Raw genomic sequence first — 17,964 nt, 5'->3', positions numbered from 1 at the left:
TACATTGATCGTGCAATACTTCACAGGTGCGATCATACCAGCACTAATGCACCGGATCCCATCAGCCCTCCGCAGTTAAGCGTGCTTGGGCGAGAGTAGTACTAGGATGGGTGACCTCCTGGGAAGTCCTATTTTCTTTTCCTACGTTCTTTTCATCACTGTTTTCTTTTGCAATCAAATCCTAAATTATCACCTAAATCATTCCAACTGACTACTACCAAAATCTCTTCAGACCAAAACAACCCACCTCACGTCCCCGTGCCCCCGCGCCGCGCCAAGTGTTCAAACTTAGGCCCAATGCGAAACCCATATGTACATTGATCGTGCAATACTTCACAGGTGCGATCATACCAGCACTAATGCACCGGATCCCATCAGAACTCTGCAGTTAAGCGTGCTTGGGCGAGAGTAGTACTAGGATGGGTGACCTCCTGGGAAGTCCTCGTGTTGCACCTCTTTTTTACGTTATTTTCTTTTCCTACGTTCTTTTCATCACTGTTTTCTTTTGCAATCAAATCCTAAATTATCACCTAAATCATTCCAACTGACTACTACCAAAATCTCTTCAGACCAAAACAACCCACCTCACGTCCCCGTGCCCCCGCGCCGCGCCAAGTGTTCAAACTTAGGCCCAATGCGAAACCCATATGTACATTGATCGTGCAATACTTCACAGGTGCGATCATACCAGCACTAATGCACCGGATCCCATCAGAACTCCGCAGTTAAGCGTGCTTGGGCGAGAGTAGTACTAGGATGGGTGACCTCCTGGGAAGTCCTCGTGTTGCACCTCTTTTTTACGTTATTTTCTTTTCCTACGTTCTTTTCATCACTGTTTTCTTTTGCAATCAAATCCTAAATTATCACCTAAATCATTCCAACTGACTACTACCAAAATCTCTTCAGACCAAAACAACCCACCTCACGTCCCCGTGCCCCTGCGCCGCGCCAAGTGTTCAAACTTAGGCCCAATGCGAAACCCATATGTACATTGATCGTGCAATACTTCACAGGTGCGATCATACCAGCACTAATGCACCGGATCCCATCAGAACTTCGCAGTTAAGCGTGCTTGGGCGAGAGTAGTACTAGGATGGGTGACCTCCTGGGAAGTCCTCGTGTTGCACCTCTTTTTTACGTTATTTTCTTTTCCTACGTTCTTTTCATCACTGTTTTCTTTTGCAATCAAATCCTAAATTATCACCTAAATCATTCCAACTGACTACTACCAAAATCTCTTCAGACCAAAACAACCCACCTCACGTCCCCGTGCCCCCGCGCCGCGCCAAGTGTTCAAACTTAGGCCCAATGCGAAACCCATATGTACATTGATCGTGCAATACTTCACAGGTGCGATCATACCAGCACTAATGCACCGGATCCCATCAGAACTCCGCAGTTAAGCGTGCTTGGGCGAGAGTAGTACTAGGATGGGTGACCTCTTGGGAAGTCCTCGTGTTGCACCTCTTTTTTACGTTATTTTCTTTTCCTACGTTCTTTTCATCACTGTTTTCTTTTGCAATCAAATCCTAAATTATCACCTAAATCATTCCAACTGACTACTACCAAAATCTCTTCAGACCAAAACAACCCACCTCACGTCCCCGTGCCCCCGCGCCGCGCCAAGTGTTCAAACTTAGGCCCAATGCGAAACCCATATGTACATTGATCGTGCAATACTTCACAGGTGCGATCATACCAGCACTAATGCACCGGATCCCATCAGAACTCCGCAGTTAAGCGTGCTTGGGCGAGAGTAGTACTAGGATGGGTGACCTCCTGGGAAGTCCTCGTGTTGCACCTCTTTCCGCAGTTAAGCGTGCTTGGGCGAGAGTAGTACTAGGATGGGTGACCTCCTGGGAAGTCCTCGTGTTGCACCTCTTTTTTACGTTATTTTCTTTTCCTACGTTCTTTTCATCACTGTTTTCTTTTGCAATCAAATCCTAAATTATCACCTAAATCGTTCCAACTGACTACTACCAAAATCTCTTCAGACCAAAACAACCCACCTCACGTCCCCGTGCCCCCGCGCCGCGCCAAGTGTTCAAACTTAGGCCCAATGCGAAACCCATATGTACATTGATCGTGCAATACTTCACAGGAGCGATCATACTAGCACTGATGCACCGGATCCCATCAGAACTCCGCAGTTAAGCGTGCTTGGGCGAGAGTAGTACTAGGATGGGTGACCTCTTGGGAAGTCCTCGTGTTGCACCTCTTTTTTACGTTATTTTCTTTTCCTACGTTCTTTTCATCACTGTTTTCTTTTGCAATCAAATCCTAAATTATCACCTAAATCATTCCAACTGACTACTACCAAAATCTCTTCAGACCAAAACCACCCACCTCACGTCCCCGTGCCCCCGCGCCGCGCCAAGTGTTTAAACTTAGGCCCAATGCGAAACCCATATGTACATTGATCGTGCAATACTTCACATGTGCGATCATACCAGCACTAATGCCCCGGATCCCATCAGAACTCCGCAGTTAAGCGTGCTTGGTCGAGAGTAGTACTAGGATGCGTGACCTCCTGGGAAGTCCTATTTTCTTTTCCTACGTTCTTTTCATCACTATGCACCGGATCCCATCAGAACTCCGCAGTTAAGCGTGCTTGGGCGAGAGTAGTACTAGGATGGGTGACCTCCTGGGAAGTCCTATTTTCTTTTCCTACGTTCTTTTCATCACTATGCACCGGATCCCATCAGAACTCCGCAGTTAAGCGTGCTTGGGCGAGAGTAGTACTAGGATGGGTGACCTCTTGGGAAGTCCTCGTGTTGCACCTCTTTTTTACGTTATTTTCTTTTCCTACGTTCTTTTCATCACTGTTTTCTTTTGCAATCAAATCCTAAATTATCACCTAAATCATTCCAACTGACTACTACCAAAATCTCTTCAGACCAAAACCACCCACCTCACGTCCCCGTGCCCCCGCGCCGCGCCAAGTGTTTAAACTTAGGCCCAATGCGAAACCCATATGTACATTGATCGTGCAATACGTCACATGTGCGATCATACCAGCACTAATGCACCGGATCCCATCAGTTGATCGTGCAATACTTCACATGTGCGATCATACCAGCACTAATGCACCGGATCCCATCAGAACTCCACAGTTAAGCGTGCTTGGGCAAGAGTAGTACTAGGATGGGTGACCTCCTGGGAAGTCCTATTTTCTTTTCCTACGTTCTTTTCATCACTGTTTTCTTTTGCAATCAAATCCTAAATTATCACCTAAATCATTCCAACTGACTACTACCAAAATCTCTTCAGACCAAAACAACCCACCTCACGTCCCCGTGCCCCCGCGCCGCGCTAAGTGTTCAAACTTAGGCCCAATGCGAAACCCATATGTACATTGATCGTGCAATACTTCACAGGTGCGATCATACCAGCACTAATGCACCGGATCCCATCAGAACTTCGCAGTTAAGCGTGCTTGGGCGAGAGTAGTACTAGGATGTTTACGTTATTTTCTTTTCCTACGTTCTTTTCATTACTGTTTTCTTTTGCAATCAAATCCTAAATTATCACCTAAATCATTCCAACTGACTACTACCAAAATCTCTTCAGACCAAAACAACCCACCTCATGTCCCCGTGCCCCCGCGCCGCGCCAAGTGTTCAAACTTAGGCCCAATGCGAAACCCATATGTACATTGATCGTGCAATACTTCACAGGTGCGATCATACCAGCACTAATGCACCGGATCCCATCAGAACTCCGCAGTTAAGCGTGCTTCGGCGAGAGTAGTACTAGGATGGGTGACCTCCTGGGAAGTCCTCGTGTTGCACCTCTTTTTTACGTTATTTTCTTTTCCTACGTTCTTTTCATCACTGTTTTCTTTTGCAATCAAATCCTAAATTATCACCTAAATCATTCCAACTGACTACTACCAAAATCTCTTCAGACCAAAACAACCCACCTCACGTCCCCGTGCCCCCGCGCCGCGCCAAGTGTTCAAACTTAGGCCCAATGCGAAACCCATATGTACATTGATCGTGCAATACTTCACAGGTGCGATCATACCAGCACTAATGCACCGGATCCCATCAGAACTCCGCAGTTAAGCGTGCTTGGGCGAGAGTAGTACTAGGATGGGTGACCTCCTGGGAAGTCCTCGTGTTGCACCTCTTTTTTACGTTATTTTCTTTTCCTACGTTCTTTTCATCACTGTTTTCTTTTGCAATCAAATCCTAAATTATCACCTAAATCATTCCAACTGACTACTACCAAAATCTCTTCAGACCAAAACAACCCACCTCACGTCCCCGTGCCCCTGCGCCGCGCCAAGTGTTCAAACTTAGGCCCAATGCGAAACCCATATGTACATTGATCGTGCAATACTTCACAGGTGCGATCATACCAGCACTAATGCACCGGATCCCATCAGAACTTCGCAGTTAAGCGTGCTTGGGCGAGAGTAGTACTAGGATGGGTGACCTCCTCGGAAGTCCTCGTGTTGCACCTCTTTTTTACGTTATTTTCTTTTCCTACGTTCTTTTCATCACTGTTTTCTTTTGCTATCAAATCCTAAATTATCACCTAAATCATTCCAACTGACTACTACCAAAATCTCTTCAGACCAAAACAACCCACCTCACGTCCCCGTGCCCCCGCGCCGCGCCAAGTGTTCAAACTTAGGCCCAATGCGAAACCCATATGTACATTGATCGTGCAATACTTCACAGGTGCGATCATACCAGCACTAATGCACCGGATCCCATCAGAACTCCGCAGTTAAGCGTGCTTGGGCGAGAGTAGTACTAGGATGGGTGACCTCTTGGGAAGTCCTCGTGTTGCACCTCTTTTTTACGTTATTTTCTTTTCCTACGTTCTTTTCATCACTGTTTTCTTTTGCAATCAAATCCTAAATTATCACCTAAATCATTCCAACTGACTACTACCAAAATCTCTTCAGACCAAAACAACCCACCTCACGTCCCCGTGCCCCCGCGCCGCGCCAAGTGTTCAAACTTAGGCCCAATGCGAAACCCATATGTACATTGATCGTGCAATACTTCACAGGTGCGATCATACCAGCACTAATGCACCGGATCCCATCAGAACTCCGCAGTTAAGCGTGCTTGGGCGAGAGTAGTACTAGGATGGGTGACCTCCTGGGAAGTCCTATTTTCTTTTCCTACGTTCTTTTCATCACTGTTTTCTTTTGCAATCAAATCCTAAATTATCACCTAAATCATTCCAACTGACTACTACCAAAATCTCTTCAGACCAAAACAACCCACCTCACGTCCCCGTGCCCCCGCGCCGCGCCAAGTGTTCAAACTTAGGCCCAATGCGAAACCCATATGTACATTGATCGTGCAATACTTCACAGGTGCGATCATACCAGCACTAATGCACCGGATCCCATCAGAACTCCGCAGTTAAGCGTGCTTGGGCGAGAGTAGTACTAGGATGGGTGACCTCCTGGGAAGTCCTATTTTCTTTTCCTACGTTCTTTTCATCACTGTTTTCTTTTGCAATCAAATCCTAAATTATCACCTAAATCATTCCAACTGACTACTACCAAAATCTCTTCAGACCAAAACAACCCACCTCACGTCCCCGTGCCCCCGCGCCGCGCCAAGTGTTCAAACTTAGGCCCAATGCGAAACCCATATGTACATTGATCGTGCAATACTTCACAGGTGCGATCATACCAGCACTAATGCACCGGATCCCATCAGAACTCCGCAGTTAAGCGTGCTTGGGCGAGAGTAGTACTAGGATGGGTGACCTCCTGGGAAGTCCTATTTTCTTTTCCTACGTTCTTTTCATCACTGTTTTCTTTTGCAATCAAATCCTAAATTATCACCTAAATCATTCCAACTGACTACTACCAAAATCTCTTCAGACCAAAACAACCCACCTCACGTCCCCGTGCCCCCGCGCCGCGCCAAGTGTTCAAACTTAGGCCCAATGCGAAACCCATATGTACATTGATCGTGCAATACTTCACAGGTGCGATCATACCAGCACTAATGCACCGGATCCCATCAGAACTCCGCAGCTAAGCGTGCTTGGGCGAGAGTAGTACTAGGATGGGTGACCTCCTGGGAAGTCCTCGTGTTGCACCTCTTTTTTACGTTATTTTCTTTTCCTACGTTCTTTTCATCACTGTTAAACTTAGGCCCAATGCGAAACCCATATGTACATTGATCGTGCAATACTTCACAGGTGCGATCATACCAGCACTAATGCACCGGATCCCATCAGAACTCCGCAGTTAAGCGTGCTTGGGCGAGAGTAGTACTAGGATGGGTGACCTCCTGGGAAGTCCTCGTGTTGCACCTCTTTTTTACGTTATTTTCTTTTCCTACGTTCTTTTCATCACTGTTTACTTTTGCAATCAAATCCTAAATTATCACCTAAATCATTCCAACTGACTACTACCAAAATCTCTTCAGACCAAAACAACCCACCTCACGTCCCCGTGCCCCCGCGCCGCGCCAAGTGTTCAAACTTAGGCCCAATGCGAAACCCATATGTACATTGATCGTGCAATACTTCACAGGTGCGATCATACCAGCACTAATGCACCGGATCCCATCAGCACTCCGCAGTTAAGCGTGCTTGGGCGAGAGTAGTACTAGGATGGGTGACCTCCTGGGAAGTCCTATTTTCTTTTCCTACGTTCTTTTCATCACTGTTTTCTTTTGCAATCAAATCCTAAATTATCACCTAAATCATTCCAACTGACTACTACCAAAATCTCTTCAGACCAAAACAACCCACCTCACGTCCCCGTGCCCCCGCGCCGCGCCAAGTGTTCAAACTTAGGCCCAATGCGAAACCCATATGTACATTGATCGTGCAATACTTCACAGGTGCGATCATACCAGCAATAATGCACCGGATCCCATCAGAACTCTGCAGTTAAGCGTGCTTGGGCGAGAGTAGTACTAGGATGGGTGACCTCCTGGGAAGTCCTCGTGTTGCACCTCTTTTTTACGTTATTTTCTTTTCCTACGTTCTTTTCATCACTGTTTTCTTTTGCAATCAAATCCTAAATTATCACCTAAATCATTCCAACTGACTACTACCAAAATCTCTTCAGACCAAAACAACCCACCTCACGTCCCCGTGCCCCCGCGCCGCGCCAAGTGTTCAAACTTAGGCCCAATGCGAAACCCATATGTACATTGATCGTGCAATACTTCACAGGTGCGATCATACCAGCACTAATGCACCGGATCCCATCAGAACTCCGCAGTTAAGCGTGCTTGGGCGAGAGTAGTACTAGGATGGGTGACCTCCTGGGAAGTCCTATTTTCTTTTCCTACGTTCTTTTCATCACTGTTTTCTTTTGCAATCAAAACCTAAATTATCACCTAAATCATTCCAACTGACTACTACCAAAATCTCTTCAGACCAAAACAACCCACCTCACGTCCCCGTGCCCCTGCACCGCGCCAAGTGTTCAAACTTAGGCCCAATGCGAAACCCATATGTACATTGATCGTGCAATACTTCACAGGTGCGATCATACCAGCACTAATGCACCGGATCCCATCAGAACTTCGCAGTTAAGCGTGCTTGGGCGAGAGTAGTACTAGGATGGGTGACCTCCTGGGAAGTCCTCGTGTTGCACCTCTTTTTTACGTTATTTTCTTTTCCTACGTTCTTTTCATCACTGTTTTCTTTTGCAATCAAATCCTAAATTATCACCTAAATCATTCCAACTGACTACTACCAAAATCTCTTCAGACCAAAACAACCCACCTCACGTCCCCGTGCCCCCGCGCCGCGCCAAGTGTTCAAACTTAGGCCCAATGCGAAACCCATATGTACATTGATCGTGCAATACTTCACAGGTGCGATCATACCAGCACTAATGCACCGGATCCCATCAGAACTCCGCAGTTAAGCGTGCTTGGGCGAGAGTAGTACTAGGATGGGTGACCTCTTGGGAAGTCCTCGTGTTGCACCTCTTTTTTACGTTATTTTCTTTTCCGCCAAGTGTTCAAACTTAGGCCCAATGCGAAACCCATATGTACATTGATCGTGCAATACTTCACAGGTGCGATCATACCAGCACTAATGCACCTCTTTTTTACGTTATTTTCTTTTCCTACGTTCTTTTCATCACTGTTTTCTTTTGCAATCAAATCCTAAATTATCACCTAAATCATTCCAACTGACTACTACCAAAATCTCTTCAGACCAAAACAACCCACCTCACGTCCCCGTGCCCCCGCGCCGCGCCAAGTGTTCAAACTTAGGCCCAATGCGAAACCCATATGTACATTGATCGTGCAATACTTCACAGGTGCGATCATACCAGCACTAATGCACCGGATCCCATCAGAACTCCGCAGTTAAGCGTGCTTGGGCGAGAGTAGTACTAGGATGGGTGACCTCCTGGGAAGTCCTCGTGTTGCACCTCTTTTTTACGTTATTTTCTTTTCCTACGTTCTTTTCATCACTGTTTTCTTTTGCAATCAAATCCTAAATTATCACCTAAATCATTCCAACTGACTACTACCAAAATCTCTTCAGACCAAAACAACCCACCTCACGTCCCCGTGCCCCTGCGCCGCGCCAAGTGTTCAAACTTAGGCCCAATGCGAAACCCATATGTACATTGATCGTGCAATACTTCACAGGTGCGATCATACCAGCACTAATGCACCGGATCCCATCAGAACTTCGCAGTTAAGCGTGCTTGGGCGAGAGTAGTACTAGGATGGGTGACCTCCTCGGAAGTCCTCGTGTTGCACCTCTTTTTTACGTTATTTTCTTTTCCTACGTTCTTTTCATCACTGTTTTCTTTTGCTATCAAATCCTAAATTATCACCTAAATCATTCCAACTGACTACTACCAAAATCTCTTCAGACCAAAACAACCCACCTCACGTCCCCGTGCCCCCGCGCCGCGCCAAGTGTTCAAACTTAGGCCCAATGCGAAACCCATATGTACATTGATCGTGCAATACTTCACAGGTGCGATCATACCAGCACTAATGCACCGGATCCCATCAGAACTCCGCAATTAAGCGTGCTTGGGCGAGAGTAGTACTAGGATGGGTGACCTCTTGGGAAGTCCTCGTGTTGCACCTCTTTTTTACGTTATTTTCTTTTCCTACGTTCTTTTCATCACTGTTTTCTTTTGCAATCAAATCCTAAATTATCACCTAAATCATTCCAACTGACTACTACCAAAATCTCTTCAGACCAAAACAACCCACCTCACGTCCCCGTGCCCCCGCGCCGCGCCAAGTGTTCAAACTTAGGCCCAATGCGAAACCCATATGTACATTGATCGTGCAATACTTCACAGGTGCGATCATACCAGCACTAATGCACCGGATCCCATCAGAACTCCGCAGTTAAGCGTGCTTGGGCGAGAGTAGTACTAGGATGGGTGACCTCCTGGGAAGTCCTATTTTCTTTTCCTACGTTCTTTTCATCACTGTTTTCTTTTGCAATCAAATCCTAAATTATCACCTAAATCATTCCAACTGACTACTACCAAAATCTCTTCAGACCAAAACAACCCACCTCACGTCCCCGTGCCCCCGCGCCGCGCCAAGTGTTCAAACTTAGGCCCAATGCGAAACCCATATGTACATTGATCGTGCAATACTTCACAGGTGCGATCATACCAGCACTAATGCACCGGATCCCATCAGAACTCCGCAGTTAAGCGTGCTTGGGCGAGAGTAGTACTAGGATGGGTGACCTCCTGGGAAGTCCTATTTTCTTTTCCTACGTTCTTTTCATCACTGTTTTCTTTTGCAATCAAATCCTAAATTATCACCTAAATCATTCCAACTGACTACTACCAAAATCTCTTCAGACCAAAACAACCCACCTCACGTCCCCGTGCCCCCGCGCCGCGCCAAGTGTTCAAACTTAGGCCCAATGCGAAACCCATATGTACATTGATCGTGCAATACTTCACAGGTGCGATCATACCAGCACTAATGCACCGGATCCCATCAGAACTCCGCAGCTAAGCGTGCTTGGGCGAGAGTAGTACTAGGATGGGTGACCTCCTGGGAAGTCCTCGTGTTGCACCTCTTTTTTACGTTATTTTCTTTTCCTACGTTCTTTTCATCACTGTTAAACTTAGGCCCAATGCGAAACCCATATGTACATTGATCGTGCAATACTTCACAGGTGCGATCATACCAGCACTAATGCACCGGATCCCATCAGAACTCCGCAGTTAAGCGTGCTTGGGCGAGAGTAGTACTAGGATGGGTGACCTCCTGGGAAGTCCTCGTGTTGCACCTCTTTTTTACGTTATTTTCTTTTCCTACGTTCTTTTCATCACTGTTTACTTTTGCAATCAAATCCTAAATTATCACCTAAATCATTCCAACTGACTACTACCAAAATCTCTTCAGACCAAAACAACCCACCTCACGTCCCCGTGCCCCCGCGCCGCGCCAAGTGTTCAAACTTAGGCCCAATGCGAAACCCATATGTACATTGATCGTGCAATACTTCACAGGTGCGATCATACCAGCACTAATGCACCGGATCCCATCAGCACTCCGCAGTTAAGCGTGCTTGGGCGAGAGTAGTACTAGGATGGGTGACCTCCTGGGAAGTCCTATTTTCTTTTCCTACGTTCTTTTCATCACTGTTTTCTTTTGCAATCAAATCCTAAATTATCACCTAAATCATTCCAACTGACTACTACCAAAATCTCTTCAGACCAAAACAACCCACCTCACGTCCCCGTGCCCCCGCGCCGCGCCAAGTGTTCAAACTTAGGCCCAATGCGAAACCCATATGTACATTGATCGTGCAATACTTCACAGGTGCGATCATACCAGCAATAATGCACCGGATCCCATCAGAACTCTGCAGTTAAGCGTGCTTGGGCGAGAGTAGTACTAGGATGGGTGACCTCCTGGGAAGTCCTCGTGTTGCACCTCTTTTTTACGTTATTTTCTTTTCCTACGTTCTTTTCATCACTGTTTTCTTTTGCAATCAAATCCTAAATTATCACCTAAATCATTCCAACTGACTACTACCAAAATCTCTTCAGACCAAAACAACCCACCTCACGTCCCCGTGCCCCCGCGCCGCGCCAAGTGTTCAAACTTAGGCCCAATGCGAAACCCATATGTACATTGATCGTGCAATACTTCACAGGTGCGATCATACCAGCACTAATGCACCGGATCCCATCAGAACTCCGCAGTTAAGCGTGCTTGGGCGAGAGTAGTACTAGGATGGGTGACCTCCTGGGAAGTCCTATTTTCTTTTCCTACGTTCTTTTCATCACTGTTTTCTTTTGCAATCAAAACCTAAATTATCACCTAAATCATTCCAACTGACTACTACCAAAATCTCTTCAGACCAAAACAACCCACCTCACGTCCCCGTGCCCCTGCACCGCGCCAAGTGTTCAAACTTAGGCCCAATGCGAAACCCATATGTACATTGATCGTGCAATACTTCACAGGTGCGATCATACCAGCACTAATGCACCGGATCCCATCAGAACTTCGCAGTTAAGCGTGCTTGGGCGAGAGTAGTACTAGGATGGGTGACCTCCTGGGAAGTCCTCGTGTTGCACCTCTTTTTTACGTTATTTTCTTTTCCTACGTTCTTTTCATCACTGTTTTCTTTTGCAATCAAATCCTAAATTATCACCTAAATCATTCCAACTGACTACTACCAAAATCTCTTCAGACCAAAACAACCCACCTCACGTCCCCGTGCCCCCGCGCCGCGCCAAGTGTTCAAACTTAGGCCCAATGCGAAACCCATATGTACATTGATCGTGCAATACTTCACAGGTGCGATCATACCAGCACTAATGCACCGGATCCCATCAGAACTCCGCAGTTAAGCGTGCTTGGGCGAGAGTAGTACTAGGATGGGTGACCTCTTGGGAAGTCCTCGTGTTGCACCTCTTTTTTACGTTATTTTCTTTTCCGCCAAGTGTTCAAACTTAGGCCCAATGCGAAACCCATATGTACATTGATCGTGCAATACTTCACAGGTGCGATCATACCAGCACTAATGCACCGGATCCCATCAGAACTCCGCAGTTAAGCGTGCTTGGGCGAGAGTAGTACTAGGATGGGTGACCTCCTGGGAAGTCCTATTTTCTTTTCCTACGTTCTTTTCATCACTGTTTTCTTTTGCAATCAAATCCTAAATTATCACCTAAATCATTCCAACTGACTACTACCAAAATCTCTTCAGACCAAAACAACCCACCTCACGTCCCCGTGCCCCCGCGCCGCGCCAAGTGTTCAAACTTAGGCCCAATGCGAAACCCATATGTACATTGATCGTGCAATACTTCACAGGTGCGATCATACCAGCACTAATGCACCGGATCCCATCAGAACTCCGCAGCTAAGCGTGCTTGGGCGAGAGTAGTACTAGGATGGGTGACCTCCTGGGAAGTCCTCGTGTTGCACCTCTTTTTTACGTTATTTTCTTTTCCTACGTTCTTTTCATCACTGTTTTCTTTTGCAATCAAATCCTAAATTATCACCTAAATCATTCCAACTGACTACTACCAAAATCTCTTCAGACCAAAACAACCCACCTCACGTCCCCGTGCCCCCGCGCCGCGCCAAGTGTTCAAACTTAGGCCCAATGCGAAACCCATATGTACATTGATCGTGCAATACTTCACAGGTGCGATCATACCAGCACTAATGCACCGGATCCCATCAGAACTCCGCAGTTAAGCGTGCTTGGGCGAGAGTAGTACTAGGATGGGTGACCTCCTGGGAAGTCCTCGTGTTGCACCTCTTTTTTACGTTATTTTCTTTTCCTACGTTCTTTTCATCACTGTTTTCTTTTGCAATCAAATCCTAAATTATCACCTAAATCATTCCAACTGACTACTACCAAAATCTCTTCAGACCAAAACAACCCACCTCACGTCCCCGTGCCCCTGCGCCGCGCCAAGTGTTCAAACTTAGGCCCAATGCGAAACCCATATGTACATTGATCGTGCAATACTTCACAGGTGCGATCATACCAGCACTAATGCACCGGATCCCATCAGAACTTCGCAGTTAAGCGTGCTTGGGCGAGAGTAGTACTAGGATGGGTGACCTCCTCGGAAGTCCTCGTGTTGCACCTCTTTTTTACGTTATTTTCTTTTCCTACGTTCTTTTCATCACTGTTTTCTTTTGCTATCAAATCCTAAATTATCACCTAAATCATTCCAACTGACTACTACCAAAATCTCTTCAGACCAAAACAACCCACCTCACGTCCCCGTGCCCCCGCGCCGCGCCAAGTGTTCAAACTTAGGCCCAATGCGAAACCCATATGTACATTGATCGTGCAATACTTCACAGGTGCGATCATACCAGCACTAATGCACCGGATCCCATCAGAACTCCGCAATTAAGCGTGCTTGGGCGAGAGTAGTACTAGGATGGGTGACCTCTTGGGAAGTCCTCGTGTTGCACCTCTTTTTTACGTTATTTTCTTTTCCTACGTTCTTTTCATCACTGTTTTCTTTTGCAATCAAATCCTAAATTATCACCTAAATCATTCCAACTGACTACTACCAAAATCTCTTCAGACCAAAACAACCCACCTCACGTCCCCGTGCCCCCGCGCCGCGCCAAGTGTTCAAACTTAGGCCCAATGCGAAACCCATATGTACATTGATCGTGCAATACTTCACAGGTGCGATCATACCAGCACTAATGCACCGGATCCCATCAGAACTCCGCAGTTAAGCGTGCTTGGGCGAGAGTAGTACTAGGATGGGTGACCTCCTGGGAAGTCCTATTTTCTTTTCCTACGTTCTTTTCATCACTGTTTTCTTTTGCAATCAAATCCTAAATTATCACCTAAATCATTCCAACTGACTACTACCAAAATCTCTTCAGACCAAAACAACCCACCTCACGTCCCCGTGCCCCCGCGCCGCGCCAAGTGTTCAAACTTAGGCCCAATGCGAAACCCATATGTACATTGATCGTGCAATACTTCACAGGTGCGATCATACCAGCACTAATGCACCGGATCCCATCAGAACTCCGCAGTTAAGCGTGCTTGGGCGAGAGTAGTACTAGGATGGGTGACCTCCTGGGAAGTCCTATTTTCTTTTCCTACGTTCTTTTCATCACTGTTTTCTTTTGCAATCAAATCCTAAATTATCACCTAAATCATTCCAACTGACTACTACCAAAATCTCTTCAGACCAAAACAACCCACCTCACGTCCCCGTGCCCCCGCGCCGCGCCAAGTGTTCAAACTTAGGCCCAATGCGAAACCCATATGTACATTGATCGTGCAATACTTCACAGGTGCGATCATACCAGCACTAATGCACCGGATCCCATCAGAACTCCGCAGCTAAGCGTGCTTGGGCGAGAGTAGTACTAGGATGGGTGACCTCCTGGGAAGTCCTCGTGTTGCACCTCTTTTTTACGTTATTTTCTTTTCCTACGTTCTTTTCATCACTGTTAAACTTAGGCCCAATGCGAAACCCATATGTACATTGATCGTGCAATACTTCACAGGTGCGATCATACCAGCACTAATGCACCGGATCCCATCAGAACTCCGCAGTTAAGCGTGCTTGGGCGAGAGTAGTACTAGGATGGGTGACCTCCTGGGAAGTCCTCGTGTTGCACCTCTTTTTTACGTTATTTTCTTTTCCTACGTTCTTTTCATCACTGTTTACTTTTGCAATCAAATCCTAAATTATCACCTAAATCATTCCAACTGACTACTACCAAAATCTCTTCAGACCAAAACAACCCACCTCACGTCCCCGTGCCCCCGCGCCGCGCCAAGTGTTCAAACTTAGGCCCAATGCGAAACCCATATGTACATTGATCGTGCAATACTTCACAGGTGCGATCATACCAGCACTAATGCACCGGATCCCATCAGCACTCCGCAGTTAAGCGTGCTTGGGCGAGAGTAGTACTAGGATGGGTGACCTCCTGGGAAGTCCTATTTTCTTTTCCTACGTTCTTTTCATCACTGTTTTCTTTTGCAATCAAATCCTAAATTATCACCTAAATCATTCCAACTGACTACTACCAAAATCTCTTCAGACCAAAACAACCCACCTCACGTCCCCGTGCCCCCGCGCCGCGCCAAGTGTTCAAACTTAGGCCCAATGCGAAACCCATATGTACATTGATCGTGCAATACTTCACAGGTGCGATCATACCAGCAATAATGCACCGGATCCCATCAGAACTCTGCAGTTAAGCGTGCTTGGGCGAGAGTAGTACTAGGATGGGTGACCTCCTGGGAAGTCCTCGTGTTGCACCTCTTTTTTACGTTATTTTCTTTTCCTACGTTCTTTTCATCACTGTTTTCTTTTGCAATCAAATCCTAAATTATCACCTAAATCATTCCAACTGACTACTACCAAAATCTCTTCAGACCAAAACAACCCACCTCACGTCCCCGTGCCCCCGCGCCGCGCCAAGTGTTCAAACTTAGGCCCAATGCGAAACCCATATGTACATTGATCGTGCAATACTTCACAGGTGCGATCATACCAGCACTAATGCACCGGATCCCATCAGAACTCCGCAGTTAAGCGTGCTTGGGCGAGAGTAGTACTAGGATGGGTGACCTCCTGGGAAGTCCTATTTTCTTTTCCTACGTTCTTTTCATCACTGTTTTCTTTTGCAATCAAAACCTAAATTATCACCTAAATCATTCCAACTGACTACTACCAAAATCTCTTCAGACCAAAACAACCCACCTCACGTCCCCGTGCCCCTGCACCGCGCCAAGTGTTCAAACTTAGGCCCAATGCGAAACCCATATGTACATTGATCGTGCAATACTTCACAGGTGCGATCATACCAGCACTAATGCACCGGATCCCATCAGAACTTCGCAGTTAAGCGTGCTTGGGCGAGAGTAGTACTAGGATGGGTGACCTCCTGGGAAGTCCTCGTGTTGCACCTCTTTTTTACGTTATTTTCTTTTCCTACGTTCTTTTCATCACTGTTTTCTTTTGCAATCAAATCCTAAATTATCACCTAAATCATTCCAACTGACTACTACCAAAATCTCTTCAGACCAAAACAACCCACCTCACGTCCCCGTGCCCCCGCGCCGCGCCAAGTGTTCAAACTTAGGCCCAATGCGAAACCCATATGTACATTGATCGTGCAATACTTCACAGGTGCGATCATACCAGCACTAATGCACCGGATCCCATCAGAACTCCGCAGTTAAGCGTGCTTGGGCGAGAGTAGTACTAGGATGGGTGACCTCTTGGGAAGTCCTCGTGTTGCAGCTCTTTTTTACGTTATTTTCTTTTCCGCCAAGTGTTCAAACTTAGGCCCAATGCGAAACCCATATGTACATTGATCGTGCAATACTTCACAGGTGCGATCATACCAGCACTAATGCACCGGATCCCATCAGAACTCCGCAGTTAAGCGTGCTTGGGCGAGAGTAGTACTAGGATGGGTGACCTCCTGGGAAGTCCTATTTTCTTTTCCTACGTTCTTTTCATCACTGTTTTCTTTTGCAATCAAATCCTAAATTATCACCTAAATCATTCCAACTGACTACTACCAAAATCTCTTCAGACCAAAACAACCCACCTCACGTCCCCGTGCCCCCGCGCCGCGCCAAGTGTTCAAACTTAGGCCCAATGCGAAACCCATATGTACATTGATCGTGCAATACTTCACAGGTGCGATCATACCAGCACTAATGCACCGGATCCCATCAGAACTCCGCAGCTAAGCGTGCTTGGGCGAGAGTAGTACTAGGATGGGTGACCTCCTGGGAAGTCCTCGTGTTGCACCTCTTTTTTACGTTATTTTCTTTTCCTACGTTCTTTTCATCACTGTTTTCTTTTGCAATCAAAACCTAAATTATCACCTAAATCATTCCAACTGACTACTACCAAAATCTCTTCAGACCAAAACAACCCACCTCACGTCCCCGTGCCCCTGCACCGCGCCAAGTGTTCAAACTTAGGCCCAATGCGAAACCCATATGTACATTGATCGTGCAATACTTCACAGGTGCGATCATACCAGCACTAATGCACCGGATCCCATCAGAACTTCGCAGTTAAGCGTGCTTGGGCGAGAGTAGTACTAGGATGGGTGACCTCCTGGGAAGTCCTCGTGTTGCACCTCTTTTTTACGTTATTTTCTTTTCCTACGTTCTTTTCATCACTGTTTTCTTTTGCAATCAAATCCTAAATTATCACCTAAATCATTCCAACTGACTACTACCAAAATCTCTTCAGACCAAAACAACCCACCTCACGTCCCCGTGCCCCCGCGCCGCGCCAAGTGTTCAAACTTAGGCCCAATGCGAAACCCATATGTACATTGATCGTGCAATACTTCACAGGTGCGATCATACCAGCACTAATGCACCGGATCCCATCAGAACTCCGCAGTTAAGCGTGCTTGGGCGAGAGTAGTACTAGGATGGGTGACCTCTTGGGAAGTCCTCGTGTTGCACCTCTTTTTTACGTTATTTTCTTTTCCGCCAAGTGTTCAAACTTAGGCCCAATGCGAAACCCATATGTACATTGATCGTGCAATACTTCACAGGTGCGATCATACCAGCACTAATGCACCGGATCCCATCAGAACTCCGCAGTTAAGCGTGCTTGGGCGAGAGTAGTACTAGGATGGGTGACCTCCTGGGAAGTCCTATTTTCTTTTCCTACGTTCTTTTCATCACTGTTTTCTTTTGCAATCAAATCCTAAATTATCACCTAAATCATTCCAACTGACTACTACCAAAATCTCTTCAGACCAAAACAACCCACCTCACGTCCCCGTGCCCCCGCGCCGCGCCAAGTGTTCAAACTTAGGCCCAATGCGAAACCCATATGTACATTGATCGTGCAATACTTCACAGGTGCGATCATACCAGCACTAATGCACCGGATCCCATCAGAACTCCGCAGCTAAGCGTGCTTGGGCGAGAGTAGTACTAGGATGGGTGACCTCCTGGGAAGTCCTCGTGTTGCACCTCTTTTTTACGTTATTTTCTTTTCCTACG

General features: G+C 46.6%; 36 non-coding genes and 19 pseudogenes across 36 annotated transcripts; all 55 read left to right on the top strand.

The window, feature by feature from the left end:
- Positions 1-24: 24 nt before the first annotated feature.
- LOC146881217 (5S ribosomal RNA) lies at positions 25-143 on the top strand (annotated as a pseudogene).
- A 194-nt stretch (positions 144-337) lies between these two features.
- Positions 338-456, top strand: LOC146881216 (5S ribosomal RNA). Its single transcript, XR_014987066.1, has one exon. It is a non-coding gene; the product is annotated as a 5S ribosomal RNA (ribosomal RNA).
- A 218-nt stretch (positions 457-674) lies between these two features.
- LOC146881215 (5S ribosomal RNA) lies at positions 675-793 on the top strand. The gene has a single exon (XR_014986901.1). It is a non-coding gene; the product is annotated as a 5S ribosomal RNA (ribosomal RNA).
- A 218-nt stretch (positions 794-1,011) lies between these two features.
- On the top strand, positions 1,012-1,130 carry LOC146881214 (5S ribosomal RNA). The gene has a single exon (XR_014987113.1). It is a non-coding gene; the product is annotated as a 5S ribosomal RNA (ribosomal RNA).
- A 218-nt stretch (positions 1,131-1,348) lies between these two features.
- On the top strand, positions 1,349-1,467 carry LOC146881213 (5S ribosomal RNA). The gene has a single exon (XR_014987017.1). It is a non-coding gene; the product is annotated as a 5S ribosomal RNA (ribosomal RNA).
- Positions 1,468-1,685: 218 nt separating this feature from the next.
- On the top strand, positions 1,686-1,804 carry LOC146881212 (5S ribosomal RNA). Its single transcript, XR_014986900.1, has one exon. It is a non-coding gene; the product is annotated as a 5S ribosomal RNA (ribosomal RNA).
- Positions 1,805-2,099: 295 nt separating this feature from the next.
- LOC146881211 (5S ribosomal RNA) lies at positions 2,100-2,218 on the top strand. Its single transcript, XR_014987227.1, has one exon. It is a non-coding gene; the product is annotated as a 5S ribosomal RNA (ribosomal RNA).
- A 218-nt stretch (positions 2,219-2,436) lies between these two features.
- LOC146881210 (5S ribosomal RNA) lies at positions 2,437-2,553 on the top strand (annotated as a pseudogene).
- Positions 2,554-3,062: 509 nt separating this feature from the next.
- LOC146881209 (5S ribosomal RNA) lies at positions 3,063-3,179 on the top strand (annotated as a pseudogene).
- Positions 3,180-3,675: 496 nt separating this feature from the next.
- LOC146881208 (5S ribosomal RNA) lies at positions 3,676-3,794 on the top strand. Its single transcript, XR_014987216.1, has one exon. It is a non-coding gene; the product is annotated as a 5S ribosomal RNA (ribosomal RNA).
- A 218-nt stretch (positions 3,795-4,012) lies between these two features.
- LOC146881207 (5S ribosomal RNA) lies at positions 4,013-4,131 on the top strand. Its single transcript, XR_014986899.1, has one exon. It is a non-coding gene; the product is annotated as a 5S ribosomal RNA (ribosomal RNA).
- Positions 4,132-4,349: 218 nt separating this feature from the next.
- LOC146881206 (5S ribosomal RNA) lies at positions 4,350-4,468 on the top strand. The gene has a single exon (XR_014987241.1). It is a non-coding gene; the product is annotated as a 5S ribosomal RNA (ribosomal RNA).
- Positions 4,469-4,686: 218 nt separating this feature from the next.
- LOC146881205 (5S ribosomal RNA) lies at positions 4,687-4,805 on the top strand. The gene has a single exon (XR_014987016.1). It is a non-coding gene; the product is annotated as a 5S ribosomal RNA (ribosomal RNA).
- A 218-nt stretch (positions 4,806-5,023) lies between these two features.
- LOC146881204 (5S ribosomal RNA) lies at positions 5,024-5,142 on the top strand (annotated as a pseudogene).
- Positions 5,143-5,336: 194 nt separating this feature from the next.
- On the top strand, positions 5,337-5,455 carry LOC146881203 (5S ribosomal RNA; annotated as a pseudogene).
- Positions 5,456-5,649: 194 nt separating this feature from the next.
- On the top strand, positions 5,650-5,768 carry LOC146881202 (5S ribosomal RNA; annotated as a pseudogene).
- Positions 5,769-5,962: 194 nt separating this feature from the next.
- LOC146881201 (5S ribosomal RNA) lies at positions 5,963-6,081 on the top strand. The gene has a single exon (XR_014986983.1). It is a non-coding gene; the product is annotated as a 5S ribosomal RNA (ribosomal RNA).
- A 97-nt stretch (positions 6,082-6,178) lies between these two features.
- LOC146881200 (5S ribosomal RNA) lies at positions 6,179-6,297 on the top strand. The gene has a single exon (XR_014986897.1). It is a non-coding gene; the product is annotated as a 5S ribosomal RNA (ribosomal RNA).
- Positions 6,298-6,515: 218 nt separating this feature from the next.
- Positions 6,516-6,634, top strand: LOC146881199 (5S ribosomal RNA; annotated as a pseudogene).
- Positions 6,635-6,828: 194 nt separating this feature from the next.
- LOC146881198 (5S ribosomal RNA) lies at positions 6,829-6,947 on the top strand. The gene has a single exon (XR_014987221.1). It is a non-coding gene; the product is annotated as a 5S ribosomal RNA (ribosomal RNA).
- Positions 6,948-7,165: 218 nt separating this feature from the next.
- Positions 7,166-7,284, top strand: LOC146881197 (5S ribosomal RNA; annotated as a pseudogene).
- Positions 7,285-7,478: 194 nt separating this feature from the next.
- On the top strand, positions 7,479-7,597 carry LOC146881196 (5S ribosomal RNA). The gene has a single exon (XR_014987112.1). It is a non-coding gene; the product is annotated as a 5S ribosomal RNA (ribosomal RNA).
- A 218-nt stretch (positions 7,598-7,815) lies between these two features.
- LOC146881195 (5S ribosomal RNA) lies at positions 7,816-7,934 on the top strand. The gene has a single exon (XR_014987015.1). It is a non-coding gene; the product is annotated as a 5S ribosomal RNA (ribosomal RNA).
- Positions 7,935-8,270: 336 nt separating this feature from the next.
- On the top strand, positions 8,271-8,389 carry LOC146881194 (5S ribosomal RNA). The gene has a single exon (XR_014986896.1). It is a non-coding gene; the product is annotated as a 5S ribosomal RNA (ribosomal RNA).
- A 218-nt stretch (positions 8,390-8,607) lies between these two features.
- On the top strand, positions 8,608-8,726 carry LOC146881193 (5S ribosomal RNA). Its single transcript, XR_014987240.1, has one exon. It is a non-coding gene; the product is annotated as a 5S ribosomal RNA (ribosomal RNA).
- Positions 8,727-8,944: 218 nt separating this feature from the next.
- Positions 8,945-9,063, top strand: LOC146881192 (5S ribosomal RNA). The gene has a single exon (XR_014987176.1). It is a non-coding gene; the product is annotated as a 5S ribosomal RNA (ribosomal RNA).
- A 218-nt stretch (positions 9,064-9,281) lies between these two features.
- Positions 9,282-9,400, top strand: LOC146881191 (5S ribosomal RNA; annotated as a pseudogene).
- Positions 9,401-9,594: 194 nt separating this feature from the next.
- Positions 9,595-9,713, top strand: LOC146881190 (5S ribosomal RNA; annotated as a pseudogene).
- Positions 9,714-9,907: 194 nt separating this feature from the next.
- Positions 9,908-10,026, top strand: LOC146881189 (5S ribosomal RNA). The gene has a single exon (XR_014986982.1). It is a non-coding gene; the product is annotated as a 5S ribosomal RNA (ribosomal RNA).
- A 97-nt stretch (positions 10,027-10,123) lies between these two features.
- LOC146881188 (5S ribosomal RNA) lies at positions 10,124-10,242 on the top strand. The gene has a single exon (XR_014986895.1). It is a non-coding gene; the product is annotated as a 5S ribosomal RNA (ribosomal RNA).
- Positions 10,243-10,460: 218 nt separating this feature from the next.
- LOC146881187 (5S ribosomal RNA) lies at positions 10,461-10,579 on the top strand (annotated as a pseudogene).
- Positions 10,580-10,773: 194 nt separating this feature from the next.
- Positions 10,774-10,892, top strand: LOC146881186 (5S ribosomal RNA). Its single transcript, XR_014987220.1, has one exon. It is a non-coding gene; the product is annotated as a 5S ribosomal RNA (ribosomal RNA).
- Positions 10,893-11,110: 218 nt separating this feature from the next.
- Positions 11,111-11,229, top strand: LOC146881185 (5S ribosomal RNA; annotated as a pseudogene).
- Positions 11,230-11,423: 194 nt separating this feature from the next.
- Positions 11,424-11,542, top strand: LOC146881184 (5S ribosomal RNA). Its single transcript, XR_014987111.1, has one exon. It is a non-coding gene; the product is annotated as a 5S ribosomal RNA (ribosomal RNA).
- A 218-nt stretch (positions 11,543-11,760) lies between these two features.
- LOC146881183 (5S ribosomal RNA) lies at positions 11,761-11,879 on the top strand. The gene has a single exon (XR_014987013.1). It is a non-coding gene; the product is annotated as a 5S ribosomal RNA (ribosomal RNA).
- Positions 11,880-11,966: 87 nt separating this feature from the next.
- Positions 11,967-12,085, top strand: LOC146881182 (5S ribosomal RNA; annotated as a pseudogene).
- Positions 12,086-12,279: 194 nt separating this feature from the next.
- On the top strand, positions 12,280-12,398 carry LOC146881181 (5S ribosomal RNA). Its single transcript, XR_014986981.1, has one exon. It is a non-coding gene; the product is annotated as a 5S ribosomal RNA (ribosomal RNA).
- Positions 12,399-12,616: 218 nt separating this feature from the next.
- LOC146881180 (5S ribosomal RNA) lies at positions 12,617-12,735 on the top strand. Its single transcript, XR_014986894.1, has one exon. It is a non-coding gene; the product is annotated as a 5S ribosomal RNA (ribosomal RNA).
- Positions 12,736-12,953: 218 nt separating this feature from the next.
- LOC146881179 (5S ribosomal RNA) lies at positions 12,954-13,072 on the top strand. The gene has a single exon (XR_014987239.1). It is a non-coding gene; the product is annotated as a 5S ribosomal RNA (ribosomal RNA).
- A 218-nt stretch (positions 13,073-13,290) lies between these two features.
- On the top strand, positions 13,291-13,409 carry LOC146881178 (5S ribosomal RNA). The gene has a single exon (XR_014987175.1). It is a non-coding gene; the product is annotated as a 5S ribosomal RNA (ribosomal RNA).
- A 218-nt stretch (positions 13,410-13,627) lies between these two features.
- On the top strand, positions 13,628-13,746 carry LOC146881177 (5S ribosomal RNA; annotated as a pseudogene).
- Positions 13,747-13,940: 194 nt separating this feature from the next.
- Positions 13,941-14,059, top strand: LOC146881176 (5S ribosomal RNA; annotated as a pseudogene).
- A 194-nt stretch (positions 14,060-14,253) lies between these two features.
- On the top strand, positions 14,254-14,372 carry LOC146881175 (5S ribosomal RNA). Its single transcript, XR_014986980.1, has one exon. It is a non-coding gene; the product is annotated as a 5S ribosomal RNA (ribosomal RNA).
- A 97-nt stretch (positions 14,373-14,469) lies between these two features.
- Positions 14,470-14,588, top strand: LOC146881174 (5S ribosomal RNA). The gene has a single exon (XR_014986893.1). It is a non-coding gene; the product is annotated as a 5S ribosomal RNA (ribosomal RNA).
- A 218-nt stretch (positions 14,589-14,806) lies between these two features.
- LOC146881173 (5S ribosomal RNA) lies at positions 14,807-14,925 on the top strand (annotated as a pseudogene).
- A 194-nt stretch (positions 14,926-15,119) lies between these two features.
- Positions 15,120-15,238, top strand: LOC146881172 (5S ribosomal RNA). The gene has a single exon (XR_014987219.1). It is a non-coding gene; the product is annotated as a 5S ribosomal RNA (ribosomal RNA).
- Positions 15,239-15,456: 218 nt separating this feature from the next.
- LOC146881171 (5S ribosomal RNA) lies at positions 15,457-15,575 on the top strand (annotated as a pseudogene).
- A 194-nt stretch (positions 15,576-15,769) lies between these two features.
- Positions 15,770-15,888, top strand: LOC146881170 (5S ribosomal RNA). The gene has a single exon (XR_014987110.1). It is a non-coding gene; the product is annotated as a 5S ribosomal RNA (ribosomal RNA).
- Positions 15,889-16,106: 218 nt separating this feature from the next.
- Positions 16,107-16,225, top strand: LOC146881169 (5S ribosomal RNA). Its single transcript, XR_014987142.1, has one exon. It is a non-coding gene; the product is annotated as a 5S ribosomal RNA (ribosomal RNA).
- Positions 16,226-16,312: 87 nt separating this feature from the next.
- Positions 16,313-16,431, top strand: LOC146881168 (5S ribosomal RNA; annotated as a pseudogene).
- Positions 16,432-16,625: 194 nt separating this feature from the next.
- Positions 16,626-16,744, top strand: LOC146881167 (5S ribosomal RNA). Its single transcript, XR_014986979.1, has one exon. It is a non-coding gene; the product is annotated as a 5S ribosomal RNA (ribosomal RNA).
- Positions 16,745-16,962: 218 nt separating this feature from the next.
- Positions 16,963-17,081, top strand: LOC146881166 (5S ribosomal RNA). The gene has a single exon (XR_014987109.1). It is a non-coding gene; the product is annotated as a 5S ribosomal RNA (ribosomal RNA).
- Positions 17,082-17,299: 218 nt separating this feature from the next.
- On the top strand, positions 17,300-17,418 carry LOC146881165 (5S ribosomal RNA). Its single transcript, XR_014987012.1, has one exon. It is a non-coding gene; the product is annotated as a 5S ribosomal RNA (ribosomal RNA).
- An 87-nt stretch (positions 17,419-17,505) lies between these two features.
- On the top strand, positions 17,506-17,624 carry LOC146881164 (5S ribosomal RNA; annotated as a pseudogene).
- A 194-nt stretch (positions 17,625-17,818) lies between these two features.
- LOC146881163 (5S ribosomal RNA) lies at positions 17,819-17,937 on the top strand. The gene has a single exon (XR_014986978.1). It is a non-coding gene; the product is annotated as a 5S ribosomal RNA (ribosomal RNA).
- The last annotated feature ends 27 nt before the right edge of the window (positions 17,938-17,964 follow it).

Source organism: Vigna unguiculata, chromosome 11, assembly GCF_037176805.1.
Source record: "Vigna unguiculata cultivar grain cowpea cultivar isolate G323 ecotype 2 chromosome 11, ASM3717680v1, whole genome shotgun sequence".
NCBI classification, from domain to species: Eukaryota; Viridiplantae; Streptophyta; class Magnoliopsida; order Fabales; family Fabaceae; genus Vigna; species Vigna unguiculata.
The sequence above is the reverse complement of the archived record's forward strand: the minus strand, read 5'-3'. Positions and strand labels throughout refer to the sequence as shown.